Below are 18,388 nucleotides of genomic sequence, written 5' to 3' on the forward strand. Positions count from 1 at the left end.
TATACTCCACCCAAAAATTGTTACCAGTCTCTATAATTTTCTCATTTTGAGAATGTTCTATAAATGAAATCATATATATGCAACTTTTTAAGATTAATTTTTTTTCAGGAAGTATAAAACCTTTGAGAACCATTCAGGTTGTTACACATATAAATAATTTCTTTTTATTCCTGAATAGTGTTCCATTAGGTGGAACACTTAGGTGATTTAACTATTCACCTAAGACATTTGGGATATTTCCAGTTTTTAAGATTGTGTAAAGCTGCTGTGTACCTTCACATCCAAATTTTTTTGTATGCATTGATTTTGTATTTAATTAGCAAATTAAAATTTTGTATGCAAATTTTTGTATGTATTTCATGTCTTTGTATGCTCCAAGTATGATTGCTGACAATATCCAAGTAAGGATATGTTTAATATTATATGAAAGAGCCAAAGGATTTTCTAGAATGGCTGCATCATTTAACATTCTAGCTCTGTATGAGAATTTTAGTTTTTCTGTATTATCAGAAGCATTTGGAATGGCGCTACAGTTTTAAAGCTATTCTAATAAGTATGTAGTGCTATCTCATTGAAATATTTAAAATTGTGAAGGATACATGAGAAATTATTAGCAATGGTTTTATTGGGGAAAACAGTTTGGGATCAAGATGGAAGAATAACCTTTTATTTGGTACTTTTCTGTTTTGTTTTGGTTTTCCTATGTGTAATGTTCTAGTTACATTTAATATCTGCACAGGAGTTATGGCCTTTGTTTTGGTTTATCTCTCTATTTTTTTAATCCAAATAAATTTTCAGCAATTCTGGTATTATTTAAAATTGAAAATAAATGTCTACATAGTTCTTCCAGTGTTGACACCAGAATTAATGTCAAGAAAAAGCTGTAGGCATCTAATAACGTTGGGTGAGCCGGTTTTACATTTCACCATCTTGACACTCATTTACCCAAACTGAATATAACTATTCGCTTGTGTCTACAAATTTGCCAGATTACATCCTGTTCTAGACATGACTCCATTTGTTGTCTTCTGAAACCACACAAGACAAAATACATTTTCCTGTTAAATGCCATGCTTAATAGCATTCTGGAATTTAATTGCTTGTCTTTCATACAACTAAAAGAGAATGCAGAAACACAACATCAAAAACAGCCTTCCGTGAAGTCTGTTTGTTTCCTCCACAATACTATTTTTGACTCTCAATTTGATCTTTTAAGAGGAATGTTTGTACTTCATTAGGTTTTTGAGTAAGGTCACACAAGAGTAAATGTGTAAACACTGGTTATCGGCTGTCTGAATATGCATTCTCAGAAAGACCTGCAAACCCTCTACATTCATCAGAGACAAAAAAATGCTCTAAGCAAGCAACATCAAAGAAGCAGACATGGAATGAGGCAATACAGACTGCATCTGACAAGCACACTGAAGCTGGGCAGAAGTCTTTCAGCCATCTTTAGAGTCATCACCTTTTGCCCTGGGTGGAGTACATGGTAGCCAGAATCGGATTGCCGTGTGCCAATGCCCTTCAGCAAAGACCAGAAGGACACGCCTGGAGTAAAACAAAGCGGATTTCATGCTCATTGCTTGGAAGGAAGAGTTCATGGGAACTCTTGGCTGTCTTAGCAAAAGGATGTTCAAAAGAGCATATAGAATTTGGCCATTGGTTGGGGAAGATCCAGGGAAGTTGGATTTTCCTCTATATCGGCTGTCAGAAAGCAGGGGCAATTCTACAATTGGGTATCTCAATAACTCAGCCATAAAGAGGTGATAATAGAACAAGGATAAAGCTGATAAAGAAGCAGCAGTCACTCATTTTAGCCAAGAAGTCTCGGAGTTTGACATATTATGGGTGGCACAGTGATCTTGTTTACAACTCTGCCTTGAACAAAATCAAGATTGGCTGAGTGCTGCTTCACTTTATCCATGGTCCCAGGGTAACCTTGTCTGTAGTTGGTATACAGTGAGATTGCTAATGTTCAATATGAATAACCTGGTCTAGCTGTGGGGCCAGAACAGCTTTGAAATATCAGTAACTACTCTTTTTCTCATTCTCCCATGAGTGAAAAAGGCAGTAGGTACCATATCATAGGTTGCTGTAATGGACCACAGCTTGGCATTTGCTCGTGAAGCTTTTAAATATATTCCATTTATATGCCATAGCTTCTTGACCTGGTTTTCAAATATGTTGTCATTATTCCAAGGTTAAATGCATACATAATATGCACAACTTTCCCATCATCCTCAAAGTCAGTCTCCAGAGCCCTTCTGATCCGGTCTTCTGCCTCCAGGCCAAGCTGCCCAAAATGGTCATGAAAAATTGATGTGTTTTCTGCTTTTAATGATCTAACTGGAAGGAAGAAAATATAACTGTTGCCCTCAGAAGTCCATAGCCTTCACTCTGACCCTTTAAAAATATTTTTCTACTTGTACCTCCACAGAGACACTCTCTCTCCTGTACAGTTGGACTAATTTCCTGAAGTCCTTTACAATTGAGGACTCAAAACTTCAGCTTTGTGCTGAGTCTGGCCAGCTGACCTATTTTATTTGTAGCTCATTTAAAATAGGGGAAATTTCATATAAAATTAATCCTTTCATGTCCTTTGAAGAATCAGATATTTGGCTGTACTGGGCAATAGTGTTATTGGAGCTGAGTAATGACTGTCCCTTGATGTCACCTAAAGTCTGCTATAATCCCCTCCACAGTCCATAGCATCACTATCCTATGCCACGCATTTGTGTTTCTGCTCAGGCTTTATGGTATCTGAATTGTTAACCTTGGCATAGACTCCTTGTCTCTCTTGCTTGTATAAATTTCTCAAATAAGGTTTAGGATTATAAGGAGGATTATGGGGTTACATTCAATATCACTCAATAAACATAATAGATCTTCCTAGAGTGTTAATTGTACTTGAAGGCTAAGAAAACACATTTTATATTAAATCCACTATAGATATATTATGGAATTCAATGGAAAGTGAATTTAAAGATAAATCTAGAAACAAACAACAAAAACTTCTTGCCACAGACCTGCCACGGGGTGGTAATTGAGAGGGGTGTGTGCTCACATCTTTGTCAGTGGAGTTACTTTGATAGAAAAGTCATAGAACAATAATCTCTAGTTTATCTTTTCCTACTTTTTCAGACTTTCAGGGTATCACAAAGTTTTTGAAGTGGGAAGAAATTCAGATGTTACCTAACCTTTTCAGTTTTATGTGGAGTATAAAAGACATCAATGAGTAAAGACAGTCTGGGCAGAGATAGGACCTATCTATCCAGATTTTAAGGCTTGTCCTATTAAATATGTAAGTTGAGTAATTCGATGGCAAAAATATTATGCATGCAATTCTACACAATTATTGTCCCTTTGGCTTGATATTTCTATTTGTTAATTTTCAAATGGTGGATAGAACACTTAAAGAAATTCAAGTCTTCTTTGATGTAGCCTCATAGGTAATTTCTGTTGAAGTACAAGAGAAGTTGTCTCAAGTAAGACAGCAGTGAAAATTGCTGGTTACATCAGGACAATATATTTGTTTTTCTATATTGGTACTTTGGTAGTTTTAACCAGGGAATGTCAAGATCTGAAGCAGAAAAGTTGCAGTAGAGAGAGAGAAGACCTTAAAAATTGAATCTGATTTTACAAATGTGAGTTACAATATTTCACAAAATGCTGTACTTATACATTAAACTTCATAGTTCTGGGTTAATCTGAAGCATACATTTGTTTTTCCCATTAATTAGCATTTTGTTGAAACCTGTTCTTGTTCTATAGTTGGTGATTAGGGAGGAATACCTAGAATTATCATACCTCCTCTTGAGTGGTAATTATTAAAATTTTGAACAAAGTGATACCACAACAGAAAGAATTGGATAGATTATCTGAGTTTATAAAAGCTGGGGTTTGACTTGTAGCGCAGTTAACCAATGTCATAGGAGTAACCATGAGTCATACTTGAAGAGTTTACATCTTGGCAAATTTCAATAGTGAATCGCTTCTTTTCCAAATTCCTTTAGTTACATCAACTCCTATGATGGATCATAACTACTTTAATTTGTTTTGAAAGAAAATGATTAATAACTACTGCCCAAACCACATGATGTATAAAGAGTGTTTCTTACTGTTACTGGTGGGTGGTCTCTGAAGACCCTGAACAGAAGATTCTTTGTCTCTTGCATCCCAAATAAAGCACTGAACGGAGATAGGCCAATTGCAAAGTAATTGAAAATAGAGAGAAAACATAAATAGTTTTAAAGAAAGCATTGCAAGAGAAAAGCAATGGGCTCCAGCCAGATGGCTCAGAAGCCAAAAAGCTCTTAACTTTGTTAGAGGGGCTATTTATATACTGTAAGGATGGGGAAAAATCTGGGCAGTCTTGCAGGATGGGTGAGGATGAGTCTACAAAGTGTCATTTGTCCATCCTATTCCCAGGATATGGTTTTCTTGCCTGTATCTTTTTGAATCTATTGTTTCAGGATGTTAATGTTGACATAGCCTAGGATGGATAATTCAAAAACAGCTTGTGACTTCCTATGACTTTGGTAGGTTAGTTTGATCATAATGGAAGCTGTTAGGTGTTTTTCTCTCAGAGACCTTAAAGAGTCCTCCATTTTTTGGTTCTTCTTCACACATTCCAATTGCTTCCTTGGGCTGGGGCAAGGAAGGGTTGCTCCTTTCCCTATTACTAGCCTGTCTCAATATGATATACAACCTTGAAACTTGCATATTATTTATAAGTGGTTCTATATTAGTTATAAACATAACTGAAAAATAATTAGTGTTTCTATTTTTGTAAAGTGTTTCTATTTTCCAGATACTTATGTGATACAATCATTGCCTTTCTAGGTCATGGTTGATGAGTAGTAGTAATTTCATATGGCTTGACTTTAGCTCGCCCACTGTCGCACTTGTCATATATCCTGAGCACTTCAAAGAATCTTATATTCAGTTTACCCAAGAAGAAACTCATGAGATTCTCTTCGAAATCTGATATTCCTGCCTTAAGGATATTACCGCTGTCCGTCCATTTTAGTAACTGAAAACCTGTGCCCCATCTTATGCTTCCTTTTCTGTTACCAATCAATATTAAGGCATCTCTATGTTCTAACTTTTTCTCAGTGATCTCTCTTGATTGCGTGCACGCTGTCCACTCTTGTTGCCAGAATGCTTGGTCATATTTCACTGGGACTATGGAGAGGATACCCTTGCTCATCTCCCACCACCAAATAGGACTCCTTTCCAAGGTATTCTCTGCATTGCAGTCAGAGTAATACTTTTAAATTGAAACTCAAACAATGTCTTGCTATGATTCATAGGTCTGCTTAGAACCCTTGAGTGGATTTCTAGAGCTATTATAGTGAACAAAATCCTTTACTTGGCTGGCTTCTGTGGTGAGGCAGCTATTGCTATCCAGTTTATTTATTGTTGTGCCGGGTAATGGTACATTGTAGCATTTACAAAAGTTCTTACAATGTATCAAATACATTATACTTGAATTCACCTCCTCCACTGCTCTCTTTCATCACCCCCCCCCCCCCCCGATTTCTGGAACAGTTTCAACAGGTATCATTTTTGCATTTACATATATGTGTATACATTATTTGTACCATATTCACCTTCCCACCCCTTTCCCCACCACCTTCCCACTCCCACCGACACCCCACCTCCCCAGGCACAACCTGTTCTGCCCTCCTGTTCTCCAATTTTGTAGAAAAAAACCATAAAAGATAATAAGAGAAACATGGTGTTTTTGCTAGTTTGAGATAAAGATAGCTACACAGGGTGATTCCTTGTGTTGTATGTTTCCATACATATATGTATGACAACCCCAATTGGTTCTCTTCCCTAGTCCCCTTCCCATGGTGACCCTGGCCAGTTGAAGATTTCTATATCCACTCTTGTACAGTGAACATATCAACCACATTCAAGTTTTCCGTTTCCTTCCCTTGCTCTATCCCTCCCATGCGTGACTCCACTTGGAGTGAGGCAGCTATACAGTTAGTACCTGTGGCTTCCTTTTGTCTTACTGAGAGCTTTCAGTGTTGGAGGTGGCAGTGCTACTGCCTTACAGATTGGAATGGCCAGCGAGATATAATGGGGTTTGTTGGATGCGGCTTGGAGAAAGGGGGTTGTTTGGCTGAGATGCCCCCATTTTCGTCCTTTCTCTTTTCTCCTTTTTGTTGTCTGGACAGAGGATCTGATGTTAAGAGTTGCAGTAGCACTACTGGTGTGAGGGGAGCAAGCATAAGGGGAAATAAATGGCAGAAATGGCTCCGGGAGTGTAAAAAAAAAAAAAACAACAGATGACAAAAGTAAATTTATCTTAGATAACAGAGACAGGAAGTTATCCTTAAAAGCAAACAGCCAAGGAGACACGAGGAGAGGCTTCTCATCCAGATAAGGGTAAGATAATAGGTAAGGGAGGCAGAGAAACATCTTGAAGGATGAACACCTAAAGAGATGAAATATAGACACTTAAAGGAAAGTATCACATCAAACTTTCCCAAGATAACAAAAGGGGTCTCATCAAAATAATGAGTGGTATTCACAAAATGTACATGACAGGTTTCAAGGACAGGGTGGACTAACAAAGCCCTCCTGGAATGTCCAGTCCAGTAAGGATGGGGTCAGCAAGAAGTTATGTAGACAGCCAATTATAGCGGCAGCTTAAAAGTAGAACAGTTAGACCTAAGCCAGGTAACATCCTGTATCGTCTAGACTTCAGCCATTCTTTGGCTTAGCTCTTTCACTAAGTCCTCCCCATCAGGGTGCTTTGCTGGTGCTTTCAATAAACTTTGTGCTTGCTTTAACTCTTACCTCCAGTGTCTTCAATCATCAACTATGTCAAGACACGAAGTTGGGAACAACAATCCAGTATCACTGGGACCTTGAAAAGACCTTCAGAATAAATGCCACATGATAAATGTCAGAGAAGGAAAGTAGAAAACATCTGTGTCCTTCATGGCTTTGAAGTGCTATAGAGCGCCTCTCTTCAGACTTCACCTAGGGAGAGAAGCATTCACCTGTGTATCATGAAGCACCCATCATTTAGTTTGGCTATGGAACTGAACATATTCATGGCTGTTAAAGTGATCCTGGGGAATTTGATTCTTTGCTTATCTCTCTAGCCTTGCTTTTCTGAGTCCTGTCATAGTAGCTTACTTCCATTGCCCAGGCTTGGGTGATACTTTATTTCTTGCTTTGGTCAGTCTTTAGTGCAAGCTGTTCTACTTGTGTAGAATATTCTCTGCATCCACCACCACTCCCCTCCTTTACCATGCAACTTACTATTAATTTTTCAAGAGTCTGCAGCTTTAATACCTTGGGAGAGCCTTTATGTTTTCACAAGCATACACCAAATTCTTTTAATATCTCTCTTGGAGCAGTGTTCCTTTTCTTTCTAATCTTTGCCTCAACTTAAAAAAAAAATGTATTTGGAAGGGCCAGGGATGTGTCTTAAGTGATAGAACACCTTATCAGCCAGAGTGAGTTCAAATTCTAGTACCAACAAAAAAGTATTTGATGACATTCTTTACACATACTAAAGTTCACTCTCTTATGTAGGCAGTTTGGTGAGTTATGTTAAATGTGTGACCACCGCAGTAATCAAAATGCATAATTGTTACAGCACCATACAAGGGACTCATGCTCTTTTGCAATAAATTCTCTCCCCAGCCTTCAGCCCCTGATAACCTTCAATGTTTTTTCCATTGGTTTATTATAAAAATGGGGTTTTTAATAGTTTATTTTTCTTTTTTCCCCTAGCTTTAATAATGTATATTTGACAAATAATTGTATATGTTTATGCTATGCAACATTATGGTCTGATACATGTATAAATGGTGAAATGATTAAATGAAACTAATTCCCTTCATCCTCCCCCACCCTTGGCCTCTGGCAAATAAACACTTTATCTCTGCTTCTGTAGGCTCTACATTTTAAGGTTTTACATATAGGTGAGATCATTCAGTATTTGGTTTGGGGTGCCCTGTAAGTTTCACTTAACATCATGTCCTCTAGTTTCATCCATATTGTCACAAATGATGGAGTTTCTATTTTTAAAGGATAAATAGTATTCCATTGTGTATACACACATATACATGTGTGTGTGTCACATATTCTTTGTCTTCCATCCATTGATAGACACTTAGACTGTTTCTATATCTCAGTTATTGTGAATAATATTCCAATGAACATGGGAGTGCAACTAGCTCTTTGATATAATGATTTCATTTCCTCTGCTATAGATCCTGAAATGGGTTTACTAGATAAGACAGCAATTTACTTGTAATATTTTAAGGAAACTCCACATTGTTTTTTTTAAAATAATGACTATTCTAATTTACATTCCTGGCAAGCTCATACAAAAGTTCTCTTACTCCCATCTTCACTAGCATTTATTCTTTTGTGTTTTCTATAATCTCTATCCTAACAGGTGCAAGTGATACATCATTGTAGTTTTAATTTGCATTTCCATGATGATTAGTGATGCAGAGCATTTTTTTGTGCATTTGTTGGCCAATCTTATGTTTTCTTTTGAGGAACATCTATTCATGTCCTTTGCCCATTTTTAATCATGTTTTTGCCATTGGGTTATCCAAGCTACTTAGGTATTTTGAATACTAAGAGAAGTACAGTTTGTAAATATTTTTCCCCATTTCCTAAGTTGTCACTTCACTCTTGTTTGCTCCCTTTGCTGTGAAGAACTTTTTTAGTTTGATGCAATATCATTTGTCTATTTTTGTTTGTGTTTCTTACATTTTTGTAATATGCAAAAATATCATTGCAAGACCAGTGTTGAAGATGTTTTCCCCCCTGTGATTTCTTCTTGTAGCTTTACAGTCTTAGAGCTTATGTTTAGTTCCTTAGACTATTTTTATTTGACCTTAGGTTGTGAGATAAGAGTTCAATTTTATTTTTTGTATGTGTAGATACCTAATTTTAAATTATTAATCGAAGACAGTGTCCTTTCTCTTATGTGTTCTTGGCACCTTTGTTGAATGTAAATATATAGATTTATTTCTGAGATTTATGCCTTATGCCATTGGTCAAAAATATGCTTTTAAGACAGTTTTATACCATGCTATTTGTTTCTTATAACTTCCTAGGGTATTTTGAATAAGAAAGTGTGAGGCTTGCAGCTTTGTTGTTTTTGCTATAGTTTGTTTTGGCTTTTCAAGGTCTGGTGATTATATGAGTATAGTAATAGTTTTTTTTTTATTTCTGTGAAAAAATGCTAATTATTGATTATCAATTTATTTAATTTCTATTCCAAAGGTTTTGCCTTTTCTAGAATGTCACATTTAAAAAATCTATATAGTATGTGCCTTTCACTCACCATCTCCTTTCACTTAGCATAATGAACTTGAGACTTAGTCGTGCATATATCAGTAGTTCATTCCCTTTTTCACTCACTGGGTGAGTATAGCATAGTTTGCTTCTTCACTGAGCACATTCACATATTGACAGACATTTGGATTGTTTCCAGGTTTGGGCTGTTTAGAACAAAGCTGTTTTAAATACTGACATACAAGTTTTTGTATGGATATATGTTTCCATTTTTCTGGAATAAATACCTAGAAAAGGAATTGCTGAGTCGTATGGTAAATGTGTATTTAGCTTATTATGAAACTACTCACTGTTTTCCACATGGGCTGTGCTATTTCACTCTCTTCAATTTCCATCCACAGTGTATGAGAGTTCCTGTTACTCAGCTCCCTCACCAGTGATTTGAATCATCATTAGTCTTTTACGGGTTAGCCATGTAGCGGTAATTTGCTGTGGCTTGCACTTTGCTAATGACTCACAACGCTGAGGATTTTTTTCAAGTGCTTATTTGCATTTGCATATCTTCTTTGGTAAAGTATGTGTTCAACTTTTCTTTAAGGGATTGTTTGTCTTCTTGTTAGTGGGTCGTAAGAGCTTCTGGTTTTGATTTATTCTGGATGCAAGTCTCTTAAAATCAGCTGCTTGTTTTGCAAACTCTTTCAAGGCTGTCATACTCTTGTACATCTCTGACAGCAGTGTATGAGAGTGCTAACCCTCCACGTCTTCATCAGCACTTGATGTAGTCTCTTTTCCATTTTAGATGGTTCAATAATAATGATGTGTATGTTTCATTTTATTTTTTAGAACAGTTTTGAATCTATAGAAAAGTAAAGAAAATGTTACAAGAGATTGTAGACCCCAGGCTCAAACTCCTGGGTACCATTGGTCACGTCTGGCCACTAACCCCAACATACCACATGAAGAAATGAATAATGATGAAAGGCAGAGAAAGGAGGTTTATTGTGCAGCACAGGCACACCGTGGATAGATGACAGGTAGCATTTCAACCCTGTACAGACACTTGCTTTTGGTTTAAATAGGAGTTATGCATAATTATTAACAGTGCCAGACACATGTGTGTTCTGGTGATCGCAGCTGGTCCACTAGATCATAGTCTCAGGATTGGTCAGGTGGGGATCCTTACAATCAGAGTCATTGCTGCCTGGCATGTGTCAGAGTCTTTGCTCTCTGACCTATACTTCCTGGATTCTGAGATGGCTGCAAAGTGACTGCAGAAGAGAATGGCTCAGAGCAAAGGAGACAGAAACAAAATGGAGACTGGGATTCTAATCTTTTATTTAGCCTGCTTTCTGTTAATTTATGGGCCCAAGTAAGGAATCAGTGCTATTCAACAAAAGCAGATTTTAAGTACCTGGTACCATTATAGAGAATTTCCTTATACGCTATACTTAGTTTTCCCTATTATTAACATTTTCCATCATACATGTATCATACATTAGCATGATACATTTTTATAACTAATGAGTCAATATTGATCATTAATTAAATTCATACTTTAGGAAGATTTCCTTATTTTTCCCAAATTTCCTTTTTCTGTCCCAGGATCTCATCTAGAATCCTGAATTACATTTTACTTGTCATGAATCCTTAGGCTCTTCTTGACTACAAGATTTTTTTCATTCTGTTTTAAATGTGTATTTCTTTAATCTCTGGTGATGTTGCATATGTTTTGATGAGCATCTGTATATCCCTTTGATGAAGTGTCTGTTTAAGGTTTTGGTCATGTATTACCGGATTTTTTTGTTATTGAGTTTTGAGTGTGTGTGTTCTAGACACAAGCCTTTTATTCGATACTTTCTTTGCAAAGATTCTCTCCTAAGCTGTGGTTTATCTTTTCATTTTCTTAACCATTTCTCCTGAGGAACTTGAGTGTGTAATTCCAATGATATACAACTTCTCAATCTTTTCTTCATGTGGTTCATACATTTTGCGACCTTCTAAGAAATCCTTGCCTAACTCTGTGTAAAAACAATTTTCTCCAAAGTTTCTTCATTATGTCATGTTGTTATCAAAACCTGAGGTCAGAGACCTGAGTCTGGAGTTTGGTTACCCACCACCTCTAGAGTCTAATTAACAAAGAGAAGTGGTGGTAAAACAAGAAAGGAAATAACTTTTAGTATGGCTAAAGCCAGGAAGATAGCTCGTCTAGAAATCTGTCTTCCTCACTTGAGTAACAGCTCAAGGATGGGGAAGGATAATTCTGGTCAAGCTTTGGGGCTCTGCAAGATGAAGGGAGTTCACATGCATGATGCAAGTCTGGTTCTCCATATCTTGCAGGCCCCAGGACTTAGGGACAGACTCCACTCTCAGCATGCCATGAAAGTAGGAAGGAAAACACAGTAACAAGTTAGAAAGACAAACTGGAATCAGTTAGGACAATGATTGGCTGCTTCTTTAAATCTCCAATTTTATTCCTCTTACAATTTTACTTTTTTATTTTTAATATGATGGAAATTAAACTCACAGTCTTGTGCTTGCTTGGCAAGGGCTCTGGCACTTAAGCCACATCTCCAGTCCTTTTAGTTTTAGCTTCTTTTTTCAGATAGAATCTCCTGCTAACTTTTCCTGGGCTGACCTCAGACTGTGATCCTCTTACCTATGCCTCCTAGTAGTTGGGATTATAGGCACATCTGAGTAATTTTATATTTTGGTCTTTGGAAATTTATTAGCCAAAATCTATAGAATCAATTTGAATTTTATATATAATTTTGTGCAAGTGTATTTCAGACTAATTTTATTCTTATACCATATTTTAAGTTCTTAGTGGCTCAATACTATTTCTCTGACATTCCACTGTTCATGATACCCATGACACTGAAATTTTTTTTCCATACCAGCGTCAACTTCAATGTCTTTTTTTTCAATATATAAACATTGTGTGTCAGTCATAGTTCCGTGATTAAAAGCATAGATAACCAAATTTACTTCTTTAAATAAAACAGAAAATTCTCTGGAAGAATATGAGGGAATTGAAAGCTTGGTCTTCAAATAGAAAGGAACAATTAGTTCCAAAGGTTCTTAAAAGTGTCAGCTGCTCCACTGTCTTGCCCAGTCACTTTCTCTATAGTAAATTGCTTGAAACTGTAAGAGGCTCTTGAATTGCTTATGCTGAAAATGTGCTGACTCCTTACTTGGGCACATGAATTAACTAAAAACAGGAGCTAAGCTTTGCATCCCTGGCTCCATTTTGTTTTTGTCTTTGTTCTAAGCCATTCTCTTTGCAGTCACTTTGCATTCCAGAAAGTCACCTTGGATTCCAGAAAGGACAGAACTGATAACATCTTTATGACAAGGGACTGAAACTTCCCATAAGGAACAGTGGAGACTTGTAGGACAGACCACCCCTCCAAATGAGGACAATTACCTGTAATAATGAGGTGGTACCCTAGAGCAGGAGTGATCATCTCATGGGAACCAGATTACTCCCCTCAAGTGATGACAGCAACAACATCTTCTCTAGAAACCCTCTAGGAACCCTCCGATTGAGATAATGGTCAACCAGAACCCAGCTGTGACTGGGGACTTTTTATGCATATTTTGTCCTCTGCCTCCAGTTCTTGCATCTACTTAAACCCATAGCTCATATCTGTACCCTGAGGATGGCTAAAGATGAGCCGAATGCTTGCTCTGCCTCTTCCCACGGCATATTCCAAGCTGTGTAATAAACCTTCTTTCTCTGCCTTCACAATGCCTCTTTATTTGGCGTTTAAGGGGTGTGTATCTGGGCCTGGCATATGCAATCTCAAGAGTTTGGGCCTTGGGTCCAAAAATCCTGTTTCAAAACCTGGGTTAAGGTGGAGATTGAAGGAGTGTATACATGCACATATATGTACATATAAATAAGTGTATACACACACAGAGAGACAGATGAATACAGAGAAAAGAACATTGCATCACAGTTCAAATTAGAGGATAGGAAGTGACAGGAAAATGAGAACTATCACTGGCTTAGGTTGGTCATGTGTCCGTTCCTTGACTTGGAATGGTGGCTACAAAAAAATATCTTCACTAAACAATATTTAGCAAGGGAAGTCTTTCCCTAAGAGAAGTTTGGGGTACTAATATTTAAAGTTAGGGTGGATAATGGGTAGTCCCAAACTACTAATGTTCTCTCTCTATATATAGTGTTATCTTCACACTTTCTTTCGGGCTTCTATGTGTCTTTTGTTTTCCATTCTATATGAAGAAATCATTTGTGAATAAGTACGTTTTTCTAAATGAAGTGATCAGTCTAGCCCCAATTTGTCACTGAAAAATCAATGTAAGAAAGAAAATATATGTTAGAAGGAAAAAAACACTGGGAGACAGCAAATTATGTTCCAGTTTCTTTCTGGATATTAATTTAGCTATGAGATCTTGATGAGTCTTTTAGTCTCCTTAAATCTGTATTTCCCAAAATGTACAATAAAATTATCCAAATGTATTATGTCAGAGTCTCTTTTTGTTCTGTAACTGTGTAATTCTAAAGATGTTACCAATATGAACATTTTCTGGGTTATTGTTGTTCAGAATATTAATGGCACTAGTTCAGTCTGTGATCAGAAGACTTCCAAATCCTTTGTGTCCTGTGGGAAGAATCCATCACAGGACACGTGGCTGTAAGGGGAGTTTATTAAAAGTGAGGGAAGAGATTACAGAGGGGAGCATGGTGGGTGCAGGTGGAGTCTGCCAGCAGAGAGAGTATGGTTCCCTTTTTAGGTACTTTTAAAATATATGCTAATCTATGGGAAGGGAGGAATTCCCATCCAATAATCATTGAGTGGGGAGGGACATGGGCAGTTCCCTGCCAGGTGAGGGCTGTCTGGGCCGTCCCTGGCTAACCTACATATGAATCCCAAACTTTCCCTACTCCTAGCCTGCCTCAAGAGCAGCAGTCATGATACAAAAACTGAACATGGAGACAAACATCACAGGTTGTCAGACAAACTCCAGGTAACCTAGCTAAATTTGAATCTCAGATACACAATAAATACATTTTAGGCATACAAAAAAAGTCTGTTGTTTACATAAAATTCAAATTTACCTATAATCCTAGCTACTCAGGAGGCAGATATCAGGAGGATCGCAGTTCAAAGCCAGCCCAGGCAAATAGTTCACAGGATCCTATCTTGAAAAAACCCATCACAAAATGTCTGGTTGAGTGGCTCAAGGTATAGGACGTGAGTTCAAGCCCCAGTACCCCCCCCCAAAAATCAAATTTAAGTGGTTTTTCTGTATTTTCACTTTGTAAATCTGGCTACACTAAAACAGAGAGTCTCGAATATGCATACACATATAGCAAATAGGGAAAGAATCAGTGGTCAGAAAGAACCACATGCAGGTTCTTAGATTAGCATTTTTAATTATAAATTTTTTATTATAATATATTCATTATACAAAGAGGGGAATTCATATTACAATTCCAAATAGGCTTATATTGTACATTGGTTATCTCACCCCCATCATCTCTCCTCCTCAGCCCCCTCCCCATCCCACTTAAAGCAATTGTAAGAGGTTTCTTTGTTTTCTTTCATATAAGTAAATGCAGTCCATTGGATTAGCATTTTTATACATTTCCTTCTTAATTGAACCTAGAGCAACTTCAGTATAATTTTTCAACTGCAAGTGAGGGATTTTCTAGATGAAATAAATTCTAGGCTTGATTATAAGACTATCTTAATTTGGTCCCATTTAGGAAATAACAATTTTTAATTCCAGCACATATTTTTCATTAAAGTCCAGGAATGAGTTTTCTAATTGAGCTCTCATATGCAGGCTCCTGTTAGGTCTTCACCTGGGGGCATATGAGAACTTTTCTAAGCAGCTTAATGTCTTGCTGGCTGAATGAGTATTTTGCCTTGTTGAGACTTGAGGTTTACTCTATCAATAAAACCCATTGGCTTTCTTAATCTCCTTTGTTTTGTGCTCTTGTACCTATTAATCACATGGAAGCTGCTTACCCTCCATCATCTTGACTCTGATGGATCCTTTATGTAATCCATCCCAACCTTCAGCCTGGAGTAATCACTTGGGGACTTCTGCTTATGAAAGTTCAATAACTATACAACCACGATGCTGTTGATAGATGAGCTATTTTTCTTTCGTACTTTTCACACTACAGGTGCCAAAATGACAGAATATCTTTATTCTGTCTCTGTAATTTGCAGTTGCTTATTTTAGCTTTGACATGTAAGATACGGGAACTGAATCTGAACAAGGATTTCTCATTTGTAAGTCATATTCTAGGTGTTTGGGGCATGCATGCTTTTAAAGACAAAGATTAAATTTATTGACAAGAGTAACTTGTCTTTTGTTATGACTCAGATATGGTAAGTAAGTAGAGTAATTTCTCTAACAATCTATGACCTTGTTGTCAGATAATGTACCAGTACAAAGCTAAAGCAGTTGAATAAAGAAAACCTGTTTGATTGGCTGCTTAGAAAAAAAAAAAGTGAATACAAAAGGCAGTTGCTTGATTATATTGGAACTCAACTTAAAAAAGTACATGAATTTTGGGATAGTGATGTGGAGATGATGTGAATCTTATAAAATAGAATTTCCTAGTTGTTTGATAAGAAAATTGAAAATTCCACATTTCTTTCACTAAATGTACTTCTGAAAACCAAGGACAAAAGAAAATGCTGAGAGTTGTATATTTGTAAGTTTCCTAAATATGTTTAGTAACATAGACTTCTGATTTTTCTAAACTTCTTTCCAATCTATGAAGTGTTTTATTATATATTTTCCAGAGTCTTAATTTTTTCTACTCATATATATATAAAATAGTAATTTAACTCTACTTTTAGAATTTTAATATTTGTAATTTAATAAGTGTTGTTTTACTCTTAACATTTAGTTTATATTTAATTTTACCTTATTGATTTACCTGTCATACATAGTTCATGCTTCTGAAAAGAAAGGAAATAAGAGCTTTATTTCTTTTCCTTATAATGCTATATTATTTCTTGTCTTCTAAAATGATCACATACTCTATTTCCCTACTGAGATTTCCATGATCTAATAGAATTTTTTCTTGAAGTGTTCCCTCTCTCATCCTGCCATCCACATATTAAAACTTACTAATTCCATGAATTGCATTCAGTCCAAGTCTCACAAAATAGCTGGTTAAAAGTTTATTCTCAAGTTTATCTTTTTTTCCCTTTATGTCTCCACAGACATCTCCCTTCCTCCCCTGACATATTCTCTTGCTTGGATTACAGAAGCAGGCTTCCAGCCCTATTTCTGCTGCCACCAACCTTCCCTTTTACCCATTCTCCCAGAGGCAGCCCATATGGTCATTTTAAGACATACACAACCTATATCAGTGGGTCTGAACTGCCTCTACACCTGCAAATGTTTAATTTCCAAAAGTTTAAAAATATTCTTAGAGTATGTGTCAAATTTTAACTCATTAAGGAGCCAGTGGGGTAAAGTTGACTCAAAGAATAATATGATACACATATATTTAAAATGAATAGAAAAATAAGCTCAAAGAAAGAAAAAGAATGATAAATATAACTTCGGTTATATATTACAAAAAAATAAAACCTTAGCCTTTGGGATCATCTGGTCTACCACCCCCAAACCAGGGGCTCAGTTTTCTATAAATTGAGCCAAAGTTTACAGAGAGGTAAAATACCTTCGCTTTAATCAGTGGTAATCAGATGACTCTTGGATAACTTGTGAGATAATTCCTAGATAACTGTGAACATTATATGGTCTTCTTTATATCTAACCTTCTTTTTCTGTAGTAAAAGTAATAGTAAAGCTTATTAGGAAAGGAATTTAATATAATGGGATAAAAGTGGGGAGAAAGGAAGACAAATGATAGAAATATTTCCTGCTCTCCAGGCAGGAAATGGGAGTCAAGACTATAGCTTACCTTCATTATCAAAACTCATCTCATCTCGAAGCAGTTTCTCCTGTGGTCACCAGGATTTTCACTACACTGACCTCCTTTCCACTTCTTTAGGTTTTTATACTTGCTATTTCTTGTGCCTTAAATGTTTTACTAACTTACTCATCAGAACACACCTCTCAGATGTTTCTTCTTCAATAGTCCATCTAAATCTGAACTTCCCTTATAAGTCTTAGCCAGTCATTCATCTGACAGAGGATTAATATTCAGAATATATAAAGAACTCAAAAAAAATTAAAGAAACTAAACAATCCAATGGGCAAATGATGTGGACAGACGTTTCTCAAAAGAAAAAGTAGAAGTAGCCAACAAATCTATGAAGAAATTCTCAACACCTTGGCCATCAGGGAAATGCAAATCAGAACTACATCGTGATTCTATTTTGCCCCAGTCAGAACAGGTTGGTGAGGATGAGGAGAAGAAGGAACCCTTCTACACTGTGTTGTTGGAATGTAAATTAGTGCAGCCACTAGGGAAATAAGTATGGAGGTTCCAAAAACACTGAAAGCAGATTTACTATATAATTGAGCTATCCCACCTTCAGTGTGTACCTGAAGGAAATGAAGGCAGCATACAAAAGAGAAACCGGCACAGCCAGCTTCTCTGTGGCATTATTTACCATAGCTAAGATGGGCCATCAACCTAGTTTCTTGTCAACAGGTGGATGGTATATGTACATGACGATGTTTTGCTTAGCCATGAAGAAGATAAAATCATGCTACTTGCAGAAAGTAGGTGGGACTGGAGGTTATTGTGTTAAGTGAGATTATCCAAACATGGAAAACTCTCATGTTTTCTCTCCTATGTGGAAACTTAAAGAAAATAAAAGATGGTCTGCAAATAGAAAACAGATTTACAGGGAAGGGGGAAGAGGGTGGGGTGGGGAGGGCGAGAAAGGGTAGGAGAAAGGGTGGATACAATCAAAGCATATATACACATGTATGGACATGCCACAGTGAAACCATTAATTTGCACAAGTAATGTGATTGAACACTTACAATAAAAAAGTAAGCAAATAAATCCTTCTCTCTCACACACAGATCATTTATACTGAATCATTTTCCTGTTTCTTTATTCCTTTGCAGTGGTCAAAACCTGTTGTATATACACATATTTATTTTCCTCCTCATTAGAATATAAACCACA

The sequence above is a fragment of the Castor canadensis genome, chromosome 16 (assembly GCF_047511655.1).
Source record: "Castor canadensis chromosome 16, mCasCan1.hap1v2, whole genome shotgun sequence".
In the NCBI taxonomy this organism is placed as follows: Eukaryota; Metazoa; Chordata; class Mammalia; order Rodentia; family Castoridae; genus Castor; species Castor canadensis.